This window comes from Oncorhynchus mykiss, chromosome 32 (assembly GCF_013265735.2).
Source record: "Oncorhynchus mykiss isolate Arlee chromosome 32, USDA_OmykA_1.1, whole genome shotgun sequence".
In the NCBI taxonomy this organism is placed as follows: domain Eukaryota; kingdom Metazoa; phylum Chordata; class Actinopteri; order Salmoniformes; family Salmonidae; genus Oncorhynchus; species Oncorhynchus mykiss.
This window is the reverse complement of record NC_050572.1, coordinates 9,692,534-9,705,033: the sequence shown is the minus strand read 5'-3', so window position 1 is coordinate 9,705,033 and position 12,500 is coordinate 9,692,534. Positions and strand designations below refer to the sequence as shown.

Here is a 12,500-nt window from a genome sequence, read left to right as displayed (position 1 = left end):
TCGGCGGTGCCGTTATAACTCGCGCTGGGTCAGTCTGTCACTGATGTGGTGGACTTCCCTCTAATTACCGATGGCGATCACGCACGCACGCACACACACACACACACACACACACACACACACAGAGTTAAGGTTATTGTTTCTGCTGGTTGTGAAACCCAAGATGTCTACCACACAAACACACATTCACACAGATCCGTTACTGAGACAGACTGTCTCTCATCTGCATTCACCGTGAATGGACGTGGTCGGTCTCGGAGCTCAATGGAACATTCGGTGCTCCGGTGCTGCTGTGGCGCGAGCACTGGGCGCGCACCGACAGATGTTTACTCTAATTTACTTGGAGATAGAGAAAGCCCAGCTAGCACGTACCATTCTGAGAACAATATGTTTCTTCCAGCTCGGTGAGAGTGTGCTTGTCCTGTGTTTATCTTGTATACAACCTTCCCAGAACTTTCTGGAAATGGTGCAGGATCGTTGCTTGGTTTTGGAACATTCTCAGCACATTTAAGGAACTTGGCAAAAAAAAAAAACAACATTATTTTCTTGTTCATTTCATTACTTTACATTTAATTGACATTTTTGTTAATGTTCTAGGAACAATCTCTCCAAATGGTTTGACAATGGGAACATTCACAAATAGTTCAGAGAACGTTAAGAAAGCAACTTCTTCTGTGGGAATTTCAGTACTTCTGCATAATGTTTCCTACATTTACTCGTGGTTCTATTTAAAACCATGTTTTCAGATGGTTCTGAGAACATTCCATATTTAAAAAAAAAAAACTTTTAGTAACGTTCAGAGAACGTTCTAAGAATGTTATTTAAAAACATATTAATTCTGTTCTCAGCATCAATAAAACTCTATCTTGTAAAGTGTGTTCAGGTGTGTTGGCCCTCGCCCACTAATTGGCCTCACCTGGTTTTATTGAGCGCTTGTTTCCTTTGAAATTGGGTCAGTTTGAATAGACTAAAAGGAAGTGTTTTGTATGTGTAAAAAAACAAAGTGTTTAAGTTCCATCCTGGTGGCGCAGTGGACTACTACCATGGATAAATAACAGGTGATTTGAACAGGTAAATTCAAATCCCACTGCATGATTAATTCCTCTTTGTACTTGGAGTTCCAAATGAAGCTAGCAGTCTTATTGAAAGGTTCAGTGAAAGTGTTAAGGTTAAGTCATATAAAAACCTCCAGATAACCTTAATAAAACCTTCCAGGAAACTTTTCAAGGAACCAGAGTAAAATGTTCTCAGGACCTCCCTGGAACCAGAGTAAAACGCTCTCAGGACCTCCCTGGAACCAGAGTAAAACGCTCTCAGGACCTCCCTGGAACCAGAGTAAAACGTTCTCAGGACCTCCCTGGAACCAGAGTAAAACGCTCTCAGGACCTCCCTGGAACCAGAGTAAAACGTTCTCAGGACCTCCCTGGAACCAGAGTAAAACGCTCTCAGGACCTCCCTGGAACCAGAGTAAAACGTTCTCAAGACCTCCCTGGAACCAGAGTAAAACGTTCTCAGGACCTCCCTGGAACCAGAGTAAAATGTTCTCAGGACCTCCCTGGAACCAGAGTAAAACGCTCTCAGGACCTCCCTGGAACCAGAGTAAAACGCTCTCAGGACCTCCCTGGAACCAGAGTAAAACGTTCTCAGGACCTCCCTGGAACCAGAGTAAAACGCTCTCAGGACCTCCCTGGAACCAGAGTAAAACGCTCTCAGGACCTCCCTGGAACCAGAGTAAAACGTTCTCAGGACCTCCCTGGAACCAGAGTAAAACGCTCTCAGGACCTCCCTGGAACCAGAGTAAAACGCTCTCAGGACCTCCCTGGAACCAGAGTAAAACGTTCTCAGGACCTCCCTGGAACCAGAGTAAAACGTTCTCAGGACCTCCCTGGAACCAGAGTAAAACGCTCTCAGGACCTCCCTGGAACCAGAGTAAAACGTTCTCAGGACCTCCCTGGAACCAGAGTAAAACGTTTTCAGGACCTCCCTGGAACCAGAGTAAAACGTTCTCAGGACCTCCCTGGAACCATAGTAAAACGTTCTCAGGACCTCCCTGGAACCAGAGTAAAACGTTCTCAGGACCTCCCTGGAACCAGAGTAAAACGCTCTCAGGACCTCCCTGGAACCAGAGTAAAACGTTCTCAGGACCTCCCTGGAACCAGAGTAAAACGTTTTCAGGACCTCCCTGGAACCAGAGTAAAACGTTCTCAGGACCTCCCTGGAACCAGAGTAAAACGTTCTCAGGACCTCCCTGGAACCAGAGTAAAACGTTCTCAGGACCTCCCTGGAACCAGAGTAAAACGTTCTCAGGACCTCCCTGGAACCAGAGTAAAACGTTCTCAGGACCTCCCTGGAACCAGAGTAAAACGTTCTCAGGACCTCCCTGGAACCAGAGTAAAAAAATAAACTTTCCCAGAACAGACAACATTTTCACTTCTGTTCTTAGAAGTCAGGAAAAGTATGGCTCCCGAGTGGCGCAGCGGTCTAAGGCACTGCATCTCAGTGCTAGAGGCGTCACTACAGACCCTGGTTTGATTCCTGGCTGTATTACAACCCGCCGTGATTGGGAGTCCCATAGGGCGGCGCACAATTGGCCCAGCGTCATCCGGGTTTGGGTTTGGCTGTCATTGTAAATGAGAGAAAGAGAAAGATAGCCCAGGGCCAGTGTACGTGTGTCCTGACAGTGTATTTTATTTAGGGCCCTTATTGACATGCACAACTCGTGCACGTGATGCAGAATGATATGTTTTAAAGGGAGAGTCGTCTGTATGGGTGTGGGTATGTATGTCTGTATGGGTGTGGGTATGTATGTCTGTATGGGTGTGGGTATGTATGTCTGTATGGGTGTGGGTATGTATGTCTGTATGGGTGTGGGTATGTATGTCTGTATGGGTGTGGGTATGTACGTCTGTATTTGCGTAGGTGTGTGTAGGCGTGTATAGGTGTGTGTGTGTAGGTGTGTGTGTGTGTGTGTGTGTGTAGGTGTGTGTAGGTGTGTGCCATTTGTGGATATATAATAGCGTAGACCTATTGTGTACCTGTGTGCTCGGTGGTGGTAGTCATAGAAACAGCCTTGTATCGCCACGGATGTTCTCGCTGTCCTTATAGGCCAGGTCAGCAGTCAACACACACATCTATACAGAAACGCTGAGTGTTTGTCCTGGACTGCTTCATGTAGGTATTTGTTTGGCTGGAGTTTGTGTCTCTCTGGGTGTGTGTGTGTGTGTGTGTGTGTGTGTGTGTATGTGTGTGTCACACACCCTTTCTAACTGAAGGTCATGACCCTGACAGTTAGAGTTGTGGTTCTAGTTCTATTTCAGCTAGTTCTGGTTCTAGTTCTGGTTCTAGTTTCTAGGGAGTTTTTCCTAGCCACCGTGCTTCTACACCTGCATTGCTTGCTGTTTGGGGTTTTAGGCTGGGTTTCTGTACAGCACTTTGAGATATCAGCTGATGTACGAAGGGCTATATAAATAAATTTGATTTGATTTGATTTGATTCTAGTCCAGTTATTTCTAGTTCTGGTTCTAGTCCAGTTATTTCTAGTTCTGGTTCAAGTCCAGTTATTTCTAGTTCTGGTTCTAGTGCAGTTCTTTCTGGTTCTCTGGTTCTAGTCCAGCTAGTTCTGGTTCTATTACAACTAGTCCAGGTTCTAGTTCTATTCCAGTTAGTGTCTGTGTGTGTGTGTGTGTGTGTGTATATTCCAACACAATGCATTAACATTGGCCCAGCAACACAATGAGACCCAACCGAAACATGAGAAAACAAAAAGATAATTACTTGAATCATTGGAAAGAATTTACAAAAAAACAGAGCAAACTAGAATACTATTTGGCCCTAAACAGAGAGTACACAGTGGCAGAATACCTGACCACTGTGACTGACCCAAACTTAAGGAAAGCTTTGATTATGTACAGACTCAGTGAGCATAGCCTTGCTATTGAGAAAGGCCGCCATAGGCAGACCTGGCTCTCAAGAGAAGACAGGCTATGTGCACACTGCCCACAAAATGAGGTGGAAACTGAGCTGCACTTCCTAGCCTCCTGCCCAATCTATGACCATATTAGAGACACATATTTCCCTCAGATTACACAGATCCACAAAGAATTTGAAAACAAAACCAATTTTGATAAACTCCCATAGCTACTGGGTGAAATATCAGTGTGACATCACCGCAGCAAGATTTGTGACCTGTTGCCACAAGAAAAGGTCAACCAGTGAAGAGCAAACACTTTTGTAAATACAACCCATATTTATGCTTATTTATTTTCCCTTTTGTACTTATTTGCACATCATTACAACAGTGTATATTTTCATAATATGACATTTGAAATGTCTTAATTCTTTTGAAATTTTGTGAGAATTTCTCTCTCTCTCTCTCTCTCTCTCGCTCTCTCTCCAGTCTGTCTGTCTGTCTGTCTGTCTGTCTGTCTGTCTGTCTGTCTGTCTGTCTGTCTGTCTGTCTGTCTGTCTGTCTGTCTGTCTGTCTGTCTGTCTGTTTGTCTGTCTGTCTGTCTGTCTGTCTGTCTGTCTGTCTGTCTGGCTGTCTGTCTGTCTGTCTGTCTGTCTGACAACAGCTGGTTTAACATTAGCTGCTGTAGGACCATAACCTCTGACTAGAGGGGCGGCGGCGGTGGGGAGAGAACATGATGGAGAGAGGAGAGTGCAGGCAGAGAAAAAAACGATAGAGGGAGAGAGCGTGTGTGTCTAGCTCACTAACAAGCTGGAAAGAATCAGCTCAATTATTAAAGAGGAGAGAGAGGAGAAACTCTCACCCATACCCACACACACACACACACACACGCACGCACGCACGCACGCACGCACACACACACACACACACACACACACACACACACACTCCATCTGCCATTCTCTTGTCCTCTCTCATACACACACCTGCACACATAACTCTTCTCTCTCTATCTCTCTCTCTCTCTCGCGCGCTCTCTCTCTCTCTCGCGCGCGCTCGCTCGCTCTCTCAATACACACACATACACACACACACTCTAACAGTGTCTCATTTGCGTATTGATTAGACACTGGAAGTCTGAAAAGAGATGTGTTACAGTGTTTGTGTGTGGATGCGTGTGTGTGTGTGTGTGTGTGTGTGTGTGTGTGTGTGTGTGTGTGTGTGTTCACAGAGCAAAAGATGACGCAGATGATCAGACAGGTGACAGATTATAAAACATTTATAAGTGGTTTATAAGATGTTCATTTGCCATTCCTCTAACATTGTCGCATCATTAACACAACAGTTAAAGGTTCTGCTCCTCATTAACACAACAGTTAAAGGTTCTGCTCCTCATTAACACAACAGTTAAAGGTTCTGCTCCTCATTAACACAACAGTTAAAGGTTCTGCTCCTCATTAACACATTTGCTCCTCATTAACACAACAGTTAAAGGTTCTGCTCCTCATTAACACAACAGTTAAAGGTTCTGCTCCTTAACACAACAGATAAAGGTTCTGCTCCTCATTAACACAACAGTTAAAGGTTCTGCTCCTCATTAACACAACAGGTAAAGGTTCTGCTCCCCATTAACGCAACAGGTAAAGGTTCTGCTCCTCATTAACACAACAGTTAAAGGTTCTGCTCCTCATTAACACAACAGTTAAAGGTTCTGCTCCTCATTAACACAACAGGTAAAGGTTCTGCTCCTCATTAACACAACAGTTAAAGGTTCTGCTCCTCATTAACACAACAGGTAAAGGTTCTGCTCCCCATTAACGCAACAGTTAAAGGTTCTGCTCCTCATTGTCACAACAGTTAAAGGTTCTGCTCCTCATTGTCACAACAGTTAAAGGTTCTGCTCCTCATTAACACAACAGTTAAAGGTTCTGCTCCTCATTAACACGACAGTTAAAGGTTCTGCTCCTCATTAACACGACAGTTAAAGGTTCTGCTCCTCATTAACACAACAGATAAAGGTTCTGCTCCTCATTAACACAACAGTTAAAGGTTCTGCTCCTCATTAACACGACAGTTAAAGGTTCTGCTCCTCATTGTCACAACAGTTAAAGGTTCTGCTCCTCATTAACACAACAGTTAAAGGTTCTGCTCCTCATTAACACAACAGTTAAAGGTTCTGCTCCTCATTAACACAGCAGTTAAAGGTTCTGCTCCTCATTAACACAGCAGTTAAAGGTTCTGCTCATGAATTAACACAGCAGTTAAAGGTTCTGCTGTCACGACTCCTACCGAAGGTGGCTCCCCTTCCCGTTCGGGCGGCGCTCGGCGGTCGTCGTCACTGGCCTACTAGCTTCCACTGATCTTTTCCTCCCTGTCCTTGTCTGTTTATTAGTTACACCTGTTGTTAATTAGGTTTATTAGTTGGGCTTTATTAGCCAGCCGGCCTGCCTGCTGGGTGTGGGGGATTGTTTTACGTGTACTCTTTGTACACGCATGTATGTCACGGTTGTTCGTGTACGTGAGCTGTTTTTTGGGACTTTTTAGTTCCCCCGTGTTTTGGGGCATCCCGTTTGAGTGGCGTCTGTTTTCACCTGGTCGGTGTATGAAGAAGTAGCCTACTCTGAACTCTGTCTCCTGCGTCTGACTCCTTCCTCCACTACACCCCGGGCATTACATCTGCTCCTCATTAACACAACAGTTAAAGGTTCTGCTCCTCATTAACACAACAATTAAAGGTTCTGCTCCTCATTAACACAACAGTTAAAGGTTCTGCTCCTCATTAACACAACAGTTAAAGGTTCTGCTCCTCATTAACACAACAGTTAAAGGTTCTGCTCCTTAACACAACAGGTAAAGGTTCTGCTCCTCATTAGGACAACAGTTGAAGGTTCTGCTCCTCATTAACACAACAGTTAAAGGTTCTGCTCCTCATTAACACAACAGTTAAAGGTTCTGCTCCTCATTAACACAATAGTTAAAGGTTCTGCTCCTCATTAACACGACAGATAAAGGTTCTGCTCCTCAATAACACAACAGTTAAAGGTTCTGCTCCTCATTAACACAACAGTTAAAGGTTCTGCTCCTCATTAACACAACAGTTAAAGGTTCTGCTCCTCATTAACACAACAGTTAAAGGTTCTGCTCCTCATTAACACATTTGCTCCTCATTAACACAACAGTTAAAGGTTCTGCTCCTCATTAACACAACAGTTAAAGGTTCTGCTCCTCATTAACACAACAGTTAAAGGTTCTGCTCCTCATTAACACAACAGATAAAGGTTCTGTTCTAGGAGTGTTAATGATGAATAGTTTTTCTTTTCTCTCCCACTCCTTCTCTTCCTCCCTCTCTTTATTCCTTTCTCTCCCCTGCCTCCTCACCCCCTCTTCCTCATGTCTCTCACCCCCTCTACCTCATGTCTCTCACTCCCTCTTCCTCATGTCTCTCACTCCCTCTACCTCATGTCTCTCACTCCCTCTACCTCATGTCTCTCACCCCCTCTACCTCATGTCTCTCACCCCCTCTTCCTCATGTCTCTCACCCCCTCTACCTCATGTCTCTCACTCCCTCTACCTCATGTCTCTCACCCCCTCTTCCTCATGTCTCTCACCCCCTCTTCCTCATGTCTCTCACCCCCTCTTCCTCATGTCTCTCACCCCCTCTACCTCATGTCTCTCACCCCCTCTACCTCATGTCTCTCACCCCCTCTACCTCATGTCTCTCACTCCCTCTTCCTCATGTCTCTCACTCCCTCTTCCTCATGTCTCTCACCCCCTCTACCTCATGTCTCTCACCCCCTCTTCCTCATGTCTCTCACCCCCTCTTCCTCATGTCTCTCACCCCCTCTACCTCATGTCTCTCACCCCCTCTACCTCATGTCTCTCACCCCCTCTACCTCATGTCTCTCACCCCCTCTACCTCATGTCTCTCACCCCCTCTACCTCATGTCTCTCACCCCCTCTTCCTCATGTCTCTCACCCCCTCTTCCTCATGTCTCTCACCCCCTCTACCTCATGTCTCTCACCCCCTCTACCTCATGTCTCTCACCCCCTCTTCCTCATGTCTCTCACCCCCTCTACCTCATGTCTCTCACCCCCTCTACCTCATGTCTCTCACCCCCTCTACCTCTCCACTGGAAGGTAGTGTCTGCTGGGATCACACACTTCATGAGAGGGAGAGAGAAAGAGAGAGAGAAAGGGAGAAAGGGAGCTAGAGAGAGAAAGGGAGCGAGAGAAAGAGAGAGAGAAAAAGAGAGAAAGGGAGAGAAAGAGAAAGGGAGAAAAAGAGAGAAAGGGAGAGAGAGAAAGCATTTCCTCAGCGTGAGCTATAGTGAGATAAGACAGAGAGAGGAAGAGATAAGGACGGAAGACGGGAGGAGGAGAGGGGGAATGGGGGAAGATTGATGAATGCACTGCACACTCAGGCTCCTGGAGCAAGGGGGGGGGGGGCAGACAGGGAGGAGGACGGGTGGAGAAAGAGAAGAGAGATAGAGACGGGAGAGAGAGAGAGACGGGGGAGAGAGAGAGAGAGAGAGACGGGAGAGAGAGATAGAGACGGGGTTGGGATGGATTGAGAAAGAGGCTGATTGACTGGCAAGGAGAAGAAGGGCTGTTCTTATCCTTTCAACAAAGTAATAATCTGAGGGACAGTACATGTGTGTGTGTGTGTGTGTGTGTGTGTGTAAATGTGCTTGGTTGGTTGGTTGGTTGGTTGGAGGGGTTATTTACAGTGCCTAGTGAAAATCGAAACACCCCTTGCACACCCTTCACATTTGGCTGCCTTAAAATGTAATCTAAATAGTGATTACATTCGATTTCCCCCCCCCCCCCCAGCAACACAACGATAACAGCCACGATCGAAGCAGCGTTACCCATGCAGAGCAAGGGGAACAACATCTAGAAGGCTCAGAGCGAGTGAAGGTGAACGCTATTAGCGCACGCTAACTAGCTAGCCATTTCACTTCGGTTACACCAGCCTCATCTCGGGAGTTGATAGGCTTGAAGTCATAAACAGCTCAATGCTTGACGCACAACGAAGAGCTGCTGGCAAAACGCACTAAAGTGCTGTTTGAATGAATGTTTACGCGCCTGCTTCTGCCTACCACCGCTCAGTCAGATACTTAGATACTTGTATGCTTGTATGCTCAGTCAGATTATATGCAACGCAGGACACGCTAGATAATATCTAGTAATATCATCAACCATGTGTAGTTAACTAGTGATTATGATTGATTGTTTTTTATAAGATAAGTTTAATGCTAGCTAGCAACTTACCTTGGCTTACTGCATTCGCGTAACAGGCAGTCTCCTTGTGGAGTGCAACGAGAGAGAGGCAGGTCGTTATTGCGTTGGACTAGTTAACTGTAAGATTGCAAGATTAGATCTCCCGAGCTGACAAGGTGAAAATCTGTTGTTCTGCCCCTGAACGAGGCAGTTAACCCACCCTTCCTAGGCTGTCATTGAAAATAAGAATCTGTGCTTAACTGACTTGCCAAGTTAAATAAAGGTATTAAAAAAAAAGATTTCCGATTGTTATGAAAACTTGAAATCGGCCCTAATTAATCAGCCATTCCGATTAATCGGTCGACCTCTAGTCTATATAAGGTCCCACAGTTGACAGTGTATGTCAGAGCAAAATCCAAGCCATGAGATAGAAGGAATTGTCCGTAGAGCTCCGAGACAGGATTGTGTCGAGGCACACATCTGGGGAAGGGTACCAAAACATTTATGCAGCTAAGAACACAGTGGCCTTCATTATTCATAAATGGAAGAAGTTTGGAACCACCAAGACTCTTCCTAGAGCTGGCCGCCCGGTTAAACTGAGCAATCGAGGTAGAAGGGCCTTCTTCAGGGAGGTGATCAAGAACCCGATGGTCACTCTGACAGAGCTCTAGAGTTCCTCTGTGGAGATGGGAGAACCTTCCAGAAGGATAACCATCTCTGCAGCACTCCACCAATTAGGCCTTTATGATAGATTGGCCGGATGTAAGCCTCTCCTCATTAAAAGGCAGCCTACTTGAAGTTTACCAAAAGGCACTTAAAGGACTCTCAGACAATTAGAAACAAGATTCTCTGGTCTGTTTGAAACCAAGATTAAACTCTTTGGCCTGAATGCCAAACGTCACTTCTGGAGGAAACCTGGCACCATCCCTACGGTGAAGCATGACCGGTGTTCAGCGGCAGGGGCTAGGAAACTAGTCAGGATCGAAGCAAAGATGAACGGAGCAAAGTACTGAGAGATCCTTGATGAAAAGCTTCTCCAGAGCGCTCAGGACCTCAGACTGGGCCGAAGATTCACCGTCCAACAGGACAACGACCCTGAGTACACAGACAAGACAACGCAGGAGTGGCTTCGGGACAAGTCTCTGAATGTCCTTGAGTGGCCCAGCCAGAGCCCGGACTTGAACTCGATCAAACATCTCTGGAGAGACCTGAAAATAGCTGTGCAGCGACACTCCCAACCTGACAGAGCTTGAGAGGATCTGCAGAGAAGAATGGGAGAAACTCCCCAAATACAGGTGTGCCAAGATTGTAGCATCATACCCAAGAAGACTTGAGGCTGTAATCACTGCCAAAGGTGCTTCAATAAAGTACTGAGTAAAGGGGTCTGAATACTTATGTAAATGTGATATTTCAGTTTTTTATTTCGACTAAATTTACAAACATTTCTTAAAACCATTTTTTTGTTTTGTCATTATGGGGTAATGTGTGTAGATTGATGAGGGAATCATTAAAAATTTTTTTTTTTTTAATAAGTCTGTAACGTAACAAAATGTGGAAAAAGTCAAGGGGTCTGAATACTTTCTGAAGGCACTGTATGAAGAGGATAAAACAGTATGTAAACATTAACGTGACCAGCGTTCAATGACTGTATGTACACAGGGCAGCAGCCTCTAAAGCCAGGTGGACACTACACGATTTTGGCCCTGATTTAGCTGTCGCAGACAAGTTTTTGAGATCGGAGACAAAATCCCCGTTGCCTACTCGAGGCATGCTGCCGTCACCGACACTCGTTTAATGTGAGCAGGTCAGAGACGCAAAGATGGGGCTACCGATCTCGTCTTTAAGCAGTCCCAGACATGTTGAGTTAGAGTATCTCATGATAAGCTGTTGACCACACTATTTACCAAGAGAGTTTTCATCTATAGTTTTCGTAGATGTCTATTTACCACCACAAACCAATGCTGGCACTAAGACGGCACTCAACGAGCTGTATAAGGCCATAAGCAAATAAGAAAATGCTCATCCACAGGCGGCGCTCCTAGTGGCCGGGGACTTTAATGCAGGGAAACTTAAATCCGTTTTACCTCATTTCTACCAGCATGTTACATGTGCAACCAGAGGTTAAAAAAAACTCAAGATCCCTTTTACTCTACACACATAGACGCGTACAAAGCTCTCCCTCGCCCTCCATTTGCCAAATCTGACCATAACTCCTGATTCCTGCTTACAAGCAAAAACTGAAGCGGAAAGTACCAGTGACTCAGTCAATAAGGAAGTGGTCAAATGACGCAGATGCTAAGCTACAGGACTGTTTTGCGAGTACAGACTGGAATATGTTCCGGGATTCTTCCGATGGCATTGAGTTGTACACCACATCTGTCACTGGCTTCATCAATAAGTGCATTGATGACGTCATCCCCACAGTGACCGTACGTACATACCCCAAACAGAAGCCATGGATTACAGGCAACATCTGCACTGAACTAAAGGGTAGAGCTTCTGCTTTCAAGGTGCGGGACTCTAACCCGGACGCTTATAATAAATCCCGCTATGCCCTACGACGAACCATTAAACAGGCAAAGCGTCAATACAGGACTAAGATTGAATCGTACTACACCGGCTCCGATACTCGTTGAATGTGGCAGGACTTGCAAAATATTACGGACTACAAAGGGAAGCACAGCTGCCCAGTGACACGAGCCTACCAGATGAGCTAAATAACTTCTATGCTCGCTTCAAGGCAAACAACACTGAAGCATGCATGAGCGCATCAGCTGTCACACTCTCCGTAGCCGCTTTGAGTAAGACCTTTAACTTGTTATGGCTGCAATCCCGATATCGGGATAAGTGTCATCAACAACCGCTGAATAGCATAGCGCTACATACTATAAATATTTATATTCTTGAAATCACAAGTGCAATATAGGAAAACACAGCTTAGCCTTTTGTTAATCCACCTGTCGTGAAATTGAAATTATGCTTTACAGCGAAAGGAATCCAAGCGTTTGTGTAAGTTTATCGATCGCACGATAAAACATTAAGTACACTTAGCATCAGGTAGCTCGGTCACGAAAATCAGAAAAGCAATCAAATTAATCGTTTACCTTTGATGATCTTCGGATGTTTTCACTCACGAGACTCCCAGTTACACAACAAATGTTATTTTTGTTCCATTAAGAATATTTTTAGATCCACAATACCTCCGTTTGTTTGTCGCGTTATGTTCAGAAATCCACAGGAAAGAGCGGTCACGAAAACGCAGACAAATTCCAAATAGTTTCCATAATGTCCACAGAAACTTGTCAAACGTTTTTTATAATCAATCCTCAGGTTGTTTTTAAAATATATAATCAATCATATATCAACCGTAAAT

General features: G+C 45.1%; 1 protein-coding gene across 1 annotated transcript in view; it reads left to right on the top strand.

Annotated features, from left to right (window-relative positions):
- Nucleotides 1–12,500, top strand: part of LOC110487885 (AT-hook DNA-binding motif-containing protein 1) — a gene marked incomplete at its 3' end in the record, with an annotated part of 38,249 nt that overhangs the window by 680 nt on the left and 25,069 nt on the right. The gene's annotated exons all lie outside the window — the stretch shown is intronic.